Source organism: Saccostrea cucullata, unplaced genomic scaffold (genome assembly GCF_032062105.1).
Source record: "Saccostrea cucullata isolate Sc308-1 unplaced genomic scaffold, CSIRO_AGI_Scuc_v1 ctg5019, whole genome shotgun sequence".
Classification (NCBI taxonomy): Eukaryota; Metazoa; Mollusca; class Bivalvia; order Ostreida; family Ostreidae; genus Saccostrea; species Saccostrea cuccullata.
The window spans coordinates 1-8,422 of record NW_026930394.1 but is presented as its reverse complement, the minus strand read 5'-3'; the positions used below and the strand labels follow the sequence as shown (position 1 = coordinate 8,422).

At 32.6% G+C, this 8,422-nt stretch overlaps 1 long non-coding RNA gene across 1 annotated transcript; it reads right to left on the bottom strand.

Annotated features, from left to right (window-relative positions):
* Nucleotides 1–913: 913 nt before the first annotated feature.
* LOC134228400 (uncharacterized) lies at nucleotides 914–2,976 on the bottom strand. Its single transcript, XR_009983992.1, has 4 exons — nucleotides 2,903–2,976; nucleotides 2,530–2,628; nucleotides 2,173–2,300; nucleotides 914–1,517 (listed from the first exon to the last, which is right to left on the bottom strand). It is a non-coding gene; the product is annotated as an uncharacterized LOC134228400 (long non-coding RNA).
* Nucleotides 2,977–8,422: the final 5,446 nt, after the last annotated feature.

The following is an 8,422-nucleotide window of genomic DNA, read 5'->3' as shown; positions in this document are numbered from 1 at the left end:
AATGATGCATTTTAAATATTCACAAACACAAAAAATGGTGAAAAATCTATTAGAATATGTGTGAGGATGTAGTTTGCAAAATGCATGAGATCATGTATGAGTCCAGCTTCACCCAGTGAGCCTGTCTGTGCTTGACTTAGTTAAGATTATGTTTTTATGTCTGTGGTATATGTTAGTGTGTTTGCATATGTGTCCAGCTTCACACATTTTCATGTATGTGCTCGACTTCACACGCCTTGGAAAATATATAATAGGTTGTGGCAGATGCTTATGTATTTGTGTATGTGTCCAGCTTCACACATTTTCATGTATGTGCTCGACTTCACACACCTTGGAAAATATGTAATAGGTTATGGCAGATGCATGTTGATTTGTGTATGTGTCCAGCTTCACACATTTTCATGTATGTGCTCGACTTCACACACCTTGAAAAATATGTAATAGGTTATGGTAGACGCATTTTTGCATGTATCCAGGTATACGCATTTTCATGTGTGTGCTCGATTTGCATGTCATCAATGTAAAATATGTAAACATGGTGGTGTAAAACGTTTACAAGTGTATGATGCACGCAGAGAAAAAAAGTTCTGTGTGTTTTGTTCTGCAAGAGTGATCGTATAAATAAACTACAATTATGTCCTGTTGAAAAATTGACAATCATAATAAGTAACATATTCATTTTACATAACTGTACTGAAAATTACACATCCAGTTTAAATTACTGTACTGAAAATTAAATTTGTGCAAAAACTCTCTGGCTGAATAACATTCAAAATCATGAATGCTTGCATGTTCATCTATAAATCTCCAAGATATTTCCTAGTTAGTTTGTAGCGCCGCACCGAGCGGTCTTACAACACATTTCATAATGTTAGTTTGCATGAATAAATTAATTTATACTTGTTCTTCATATCTTGAAAATAGATGCTGAAATTCTAGTCTACAGTTCACTTACACAGCACATCACAAATAGAAACATTCAGGAAAAATAATTCACAAAAAATAAAATCCAAGTAAAACAATCACATGTACATATAAATCCAAGAAATATTAGGTAATAGTCCAAGTAAGTGAGTAACTTTATCTATCTCTAACAGTTCTATCTACTTAGTCTTCTATATTTCCATCTTCCTATCTTATTCTAAAGTTCTGTCACACTATATATATACTCAAGATCCGTTCCTGACGTTCAGGAGCACATTACAAGATCCTTAAGATCAGGAGTCAATACACAGGTCATTACGATCAGCAGGGGGTTAGATAAGAGGGGGCGATTAATATACAGATAAGATTTATAGCATAAGTGTAGATGATAATGTGTGAACAATTAAGTAATGAAGAGTGATTTACAGATAAGATGTTTTAAATCGTTACAAGTTTACAAATTCTTGATCATATCATTGATAACAGTATATATTCTTGATCATGACATCTGTATTGGATTCCCCTCTCTGACATCTTTTCTTGGTCACCAATTAGTTCAACAGTCATCTAGGTACTCAGGTGTTGTACAAGTCCTAATAATAATCATTTTCAAAATTATAAAGAAAAACAATACAAATTTTAAAGAGGTTTTCATTACTTCTATTGAAATTAAAGCACAAGCTTTTGAAGACATACTTAAGTAACTTAAAACATGTATAACTAAACATAATGGAAATTTAGACGATGCGACTCAATGTCAAACATATGATAGTGATACATCTGTAATATCCATGAAACTTACTGAGATACTTAAAATGTTTGTGGTGTGCTTTCACTATTAAGCTAAGCAATATATAAACATCTCTTGATTACACGTTGAAGTCCAAGGCTTAAAAAAAAATAAGCTTGTTTTGAAAATACCAGGTGTTATATTTACAGTGGACACCCAACATGGCATCCAAAATGGCTGCCTAGCGGCAGAAAACAAGCTTCAGAAAGTTGTAGGGGGAAACTGTTGTTACAATAATGATTACTCTTTATATTTAAGGTAAATGTAAACTAGGTTGACATATTTTATGTCTCAAATTAAGCTACAAGCTATTGTTTTAATTTATTAAATGGAATCAGCTGATTGATCAAACAAAGTTTTGCCATTTGTCAGGGAAAAAAATCCACCCAGGGATAATTTGAATGGGTCGGTCAGGTTACAGGAAACAAACATAATTTTATTTTAGGCCCAATCCTCACCTGACTTGCACATTCATATGGATTGGTTCTATGCTGATAATCCCTTTCAACAATCTTCATCACAACATCTGAAAGTCACCCATCTTCAAAATTAAATCTGCCGCTCACCTCAAATGTATATAGACTCCCTGTACAAATGCATGGAAAATAAAATTTTGAATAAAAAATGAATTATCTCTTCACCATACCCCGGCCTCTTTAAAAATTGTGAGAAAATAATTTAAATACTTTTCTTTAGATAAAACCATGTACTGAATATCCAGCAATGGTGAAAAAAAGTTATCTCTAGAATTTTACATTTATATTAAATGAAAAATGCAGTGTTCCCTCTACTTAAAAAAACTCAAAAGACATTACCTTAAATGGAAATAAGATACAACTGTGACTGGTGTCTCAGGCACAACCAATAAACACAAGACTTTTCCATCCTTAGCAGCATGCATTAGCTCCACATTCCTTTTTTTTTTTTTTTTTTTTTGCAAAAATTATACAATGAAAATTTTTAAAAAATGAGAGTGAAGAGTGTTACATGTACTTGGGGGAACAGAGGAAGGAATTTTGAAGTCAGATTAACTATATTTCTGCCAGTGTTAATACGGATAAATTTTCATAATAAAATGAAACAAATTATTCGTAACAAATAAGACACATGTATTACCTTGCAGTCACCATCGCACATTATGTACATCTATAAACATTTCTTGATTACACGTTGAAGTCCAATCTTCACCTGACTTGCACATTCATATGGATTGGTTCTATGCTGATAATCCCTTTCAACAATCTTCATCACAACATCTGAAAGTCACTCATCTTCAAAATTAAATCTGCCGCTCACCTCACATGTGTTACCTTTCAGTCACTGTCGCACATAATGTATACATACAACTGACAACATCCCAAATCCCTTTCTTTGTTGTTTACTTGGCGGAATTTTCTTTGCCTTTTAGGCTGGTTCCCATACGATGCCGTGAATAAGTCCTACGTTTATTGGTTTTGTTTACAAGCCTCAATATCAATAAAATCTCCCGCACATTTACAGACTGTATTGTAAACTACTAAAACATACTTTACACACAATTTTCAGCTCAATATTATGTTATCCTCTTCATTCAAGTAATATGTAAACTCTTCTCGAATGTAAAACGAACGATCTACTCTGATAAGTAATCCAAATATGGCACTGTGTATTCGGTTGAATAGCCAATCATTTCAAATCAAGTGGAGCGGGTCTGCATCGCTATTTTGACGAAGTTTGCAACCTGTGGTAATTATTTGAAACCTCATCTAGATTTAAGGAGATTCTTGTCTTGACAACTGCTCGAACTCCCGGATAGGCATGCACTGCAGGTTTGTTTACGATTTCCAGCCGTTTTCACTTTCAGCTTAGATCAGTACATTGTGCATACATGTAGTGAAACAATGAAAGTCAGGCAAAACTTCGCTGTATATGTTATTTACTGCCAGAATATTAGATTATTATTTTGATAATTTGGGGATTAAATGTTTATGGGTTTCAGTTTATTCTGTAAAGGTGTATGTCTCTGGAATATTAAACAAGACAAAGAAAAACAATTCTGGAGTGGGACTAAAATGAGTAGTTAAAACCAAGCCGGGCCGGGAATTTGAAACTTAAACCGGGTTTTTGCTAATTACTGAGAATATACACAACCAGTTGTCATAAAACTTAGTTACGGATATATTTATGCCTTGGCTGAGAGTTTCAACTCCGAAATTGACAAATAAGTTTATTTAATTTATAACATTTTGTATTTTAATTGTGTCCATTTTGTTAAAATACAGGTTGAGTGAAATCAGTTTGCAGATTGTTGAAGGGAAAACATTAAGACGGGGCGAGGAAGACGACAAAACATGATTGAGGATCCCAAAGTGGTACAAGCACATTTTTAAAAAATCAAATAATAAGTATCGTGAAATGTTACTTGAACAAAGATTTACATTATTTAGTGCTTGACTTGCTCAGGAGTCATTATTGTCAGATGTATTCGTATGAAATGTTCAATTTCTTTTGTATAGGCTCAAACTACTCTGCCTACCATGAGAAAATTAAAAGATATGTCATGAAGAAGAGGCGGGCTCTCAAGTTTCATATTATAGATGGCAAGTATTGTTTAGATTTAATTTTAAAGTATTCTTGATAAAAAAAAGGGTGTATGGCAGTTCATAGCTATTAACTGTGATTGTATTGTGTATGAATTTTCAAAATCAATTCATTTTTTGGTGATCGTGAGCTTCAAACTCATAATTTTAATAAAAATATTGACTATATATTTGTCCAGGTGTATAAAATGTTAATCACTATATGAATTCTATTTTAGCATGATTGTCATCTTAAATTTGAGGGACTCTCACCTAAAGTCCTTTTACTGTTCCATATCAAGAAAAAGTTCATGAGCAGAAACATGCTATTTGGGAAAAAGGTACATATATCCTAAACCATAACTTGAGTATGATTCTGTACACATGTACAGCTAAGCTAAATATGTAGCACTATTTTGTTCTTTTTGTAAACTGACTACTGAGTAGTCAGGAAAACCTATCATTTCTTTATGTTTCAGGGATTTATTCTTTGATTGTGATAAGTACCCTTAAAAAGTTCATAATTCTCAAATTGTAATTTTAGGCATTAGGCTTTTTGTGATAAGGGATACATGACCTAACCCATTGATTCTTCATATAATATGTCAATAAAAAGAGGTCCACTCATCTTATTAGATTAATACAATTTTTATTTTTAAGGTTAAAGGTCATGTATGAACTTTTGATTTATTAATTAGGTTGTGCATTGTTTTTAGTTTTATTAATCATAGTATTGTGAATTCTGATAACAGATGCCTTTGAAAATATTCATACTTATGCATAGCACTGAAAATATACTTACAGATTTATTTTTTTTTCTTTTAGGAAAAGCATTAGAAGAATGCCTGCATGGGAAGAAAAGTTTTGGACTATGAAAAGGGAGATGTGACAAATACATTTGGACAGTTATTGATTTCCACTGAAACCAATATCCACAAGAAAGAGGAACATAGTAGTTTTATGTTGATTCACAACTTTAAATTCAAGAATGTACAGTTGGTTTTATTATAAAACATGTCACGTACGAAAAACATTTTCGTGAAATGTACTCTGTCTTCGATACTTATTTATGTGTATGTGATTTGCAGGATAGGATGTGGGTAACATATACTGTCAAGAATCTTGATGTTTTTGATCTTATGTTTGTAAAAAAAATTGTAATAAACAATGTTAAAGTCAACTTTTTGTTACTTTGTATATATTAATTATGATGTCCAGTCTTCCGCAGTATCGAATTGGAAGAAAAATCTTATTTATAAATTGCATAAGGCTTTTTTCACTAGAATGGAAAACAGAAATTATTAACTTTTGTGGTAATTATGTTCCCCAAACGAAGTTTGGGAACATATTATGTTCCCCAAACGAAGTTGGGGAACATATTGTTTTTACTCTGTTTCTTATTATTATTATGTCGCCCCGAACGAAGTCGGGGACGACATATTGATATTGTACGCATGTTTTTTTTATCCAGGCTGTTTCTCGGAGATGGCTGGGACAATCTTCCTGAAACTTTCCTCAAAGGACGATCACTGGTTGTAGTTGTGCAGTGAGGTCATTCAGTTCCAATATGTCTACCGTTGCCATGGAAACCTGTAAAAAGCGACAAATTTTGTCCGAGAGTGTTCTCTGTGGTCCCTTAAACGCTCGTCATGAAACTTTTCTTATTTTAAGGATTAGTATCTGTAGTTGTGTACTACGCATTTAAAATTTTCAAATAATTGATTATTGCCATGGAAACCAGGTGAGAGTTAAAATTCTTTAATTTCGATTTTCTCAATAACTACTCAGGCAATCGTTTTGAAACTTTCAATGTTTATTCCTTGCAATGTGTCAAAGTGATTTCTACTTTCAAAATAATTGTAATGAGTCGCTCACAGTTGCCATAGAAACGAAACAGAAAAAAAGATTCAGATGTACACGTGTTCTCCAAGGTCCAGGTCAAAGGGTCAAAGTTCGTCGTATCCAATAAAAGTTCTTTTCACAAGGATTACATATTTGAAATACGAAAGCCCTAGTACTTACCGTTCAAACGTTATGGCTATTTACTATGTTCAAGACGACCCCCCCCCCTTTTGAAGCACACAGCCAGGTAGAATACACAGATATAACATATACAACTTACAAGTAACTTTTTAAAATCTTCATTCATAAAATTCAGTTCCCGTCATGTGATATTTTGCCATCATTCATTCTCCTCCTGTTTTGTCTCTTGAATTTATAAATATTTTATTTTATCTATATAAAAAAAAAATAACGATTGTCAGCTGCATTTATTATCATTTCGCGTTTTCTTGTATATCTATCACTTGTATATTATTCATTTCATTAGATAGTGCAAGTATAAATTAAAAAATTGGTACGTCATTTTCATAGTTTTTATTCATTCAAAAATCTTTTGATCCGCTCCTGAAGGTTCGCGAAGCCTTGATCACCACTGTATACAAAACATTCATCTCGCCGAAAATGTTCATGATTCCGCTAAACTGAGAAAGTTTACACATGATTTATCATCTCATAACATACATCAGCTCTCTGCAATGCAGAAATACTCGAATTGATGGTGGCATGTCAGATTCGTTTTTCGGTAGAACCTCTAAAATGAAAGTGAAAGAGGGAAATTTCAGAGTTCTCACTGGCATTACTATACACAAAATAATTCGGCTGATCTTCTTCATAGATTACATTTCCCAAGCTTTTATGATAGGAAAGATACTGCCAATTAACAAGTATAAGGCTCAGTTCAGTACATCTGCCCAATTTCTTTTATGCAATTCTGCAAATTTAGGAACTTGTAATTTTCCTGCACTACTTTCTTCTCCTACCGATTCTAAAAATAAAATGGGATGTACCCAATTAAGGTCTTCCGTTTCCAACGGAAAGGACTAATACGACTCGATGGTTGTCCAAGCTTAGCTAATGGACCATTGTTTTAGTGATGATAAAAATGAAAGTCTTCTCCAGTACGGGGCGACATATGCTATTGCTTGCAATAGCAGACTTTCTAGTTAAGTCTTCCGTTCACAACGGAAGACTTATAGTGTTTGTATTGTTTCTTTTTATTATTATTATTATTATTATTATTATTATTCCTCCCAATTTTTGTGAGCGCGATTACTCAGAGATGGCTGGATAGATTTTCACAATTTTTCTCATGTAAGTAGGTTAATATATGAAGTTTATATAAAATTCCATTTTTTTAAAAATTCACTTCCGGTCCGAAGTTACGGCCGATTTTCGAATTTTAAAATGGACTTTTGTCCGGCAGTTTTCTCGGAAACGGTTTGAGGTAAAGATATGAAATTTAAAGGAGTATTAGATCATGATATTCTATTTGTTTTGAAGTTATTTTCGTGTGTTTCCAGTACATCCTGTCCGAACCGGAAGTAAATTTGTTTTTGGTCAATTTTTGATTTTTTTGTTTTTAGATATTTTTTCAAGATATTCTTATGTAAAACAGACATTTTTCTACAAATACTAAATATATAATTTGTTTTTAAATCAGATTCCGCATTTTGTATATTTTCGGTACCGAAATTTTCTCTATTTACGTAGTATGTATAAGGTGGGCAAAGAAAGATAACTCTGACCTGTGAATGAGAATAGAACTTTCGAGATAAAGGCGGAAATAGTATTGATGACGTTAGAGACATATATCATTCAGTATTCTCTCTTTTGCATGTTACTTAATTCTCTACATGCATATTAATTTAAATTTGGCTGTGTAGTGTTAGTCTGTATATTGAAAGTTTTTGATTTACAAATTTATATCTAAAAAAAAATATCCGTTCTGTGTCAACTAAGCACTTTGAAGAAAATAATATTGTACGCAGTAAACATTACAGCGATGTATATACAAATCATTCTACAAAAATACTAAACATATTATTTATTCAATCGATTCTGCATTTTGGAGATTTAAGGTTCCGTCAATAAATTCATTTTCTCTATTTACGTAGTGACAATGAGCAAAGATAGATAACTCTGACTTGTAAGTTGGAATAGAACTTTCTAGATAAAGGCGGAGGTAGTATCCATGACGACGCAGACGTCTATATCCACACTTTTCACATAAAAAAAATAATTAGACTTCGAGTTTCCATATCCACTTCTGCATGAAAGATTACGTTGGTTACTGCTTTCAGTATATGCA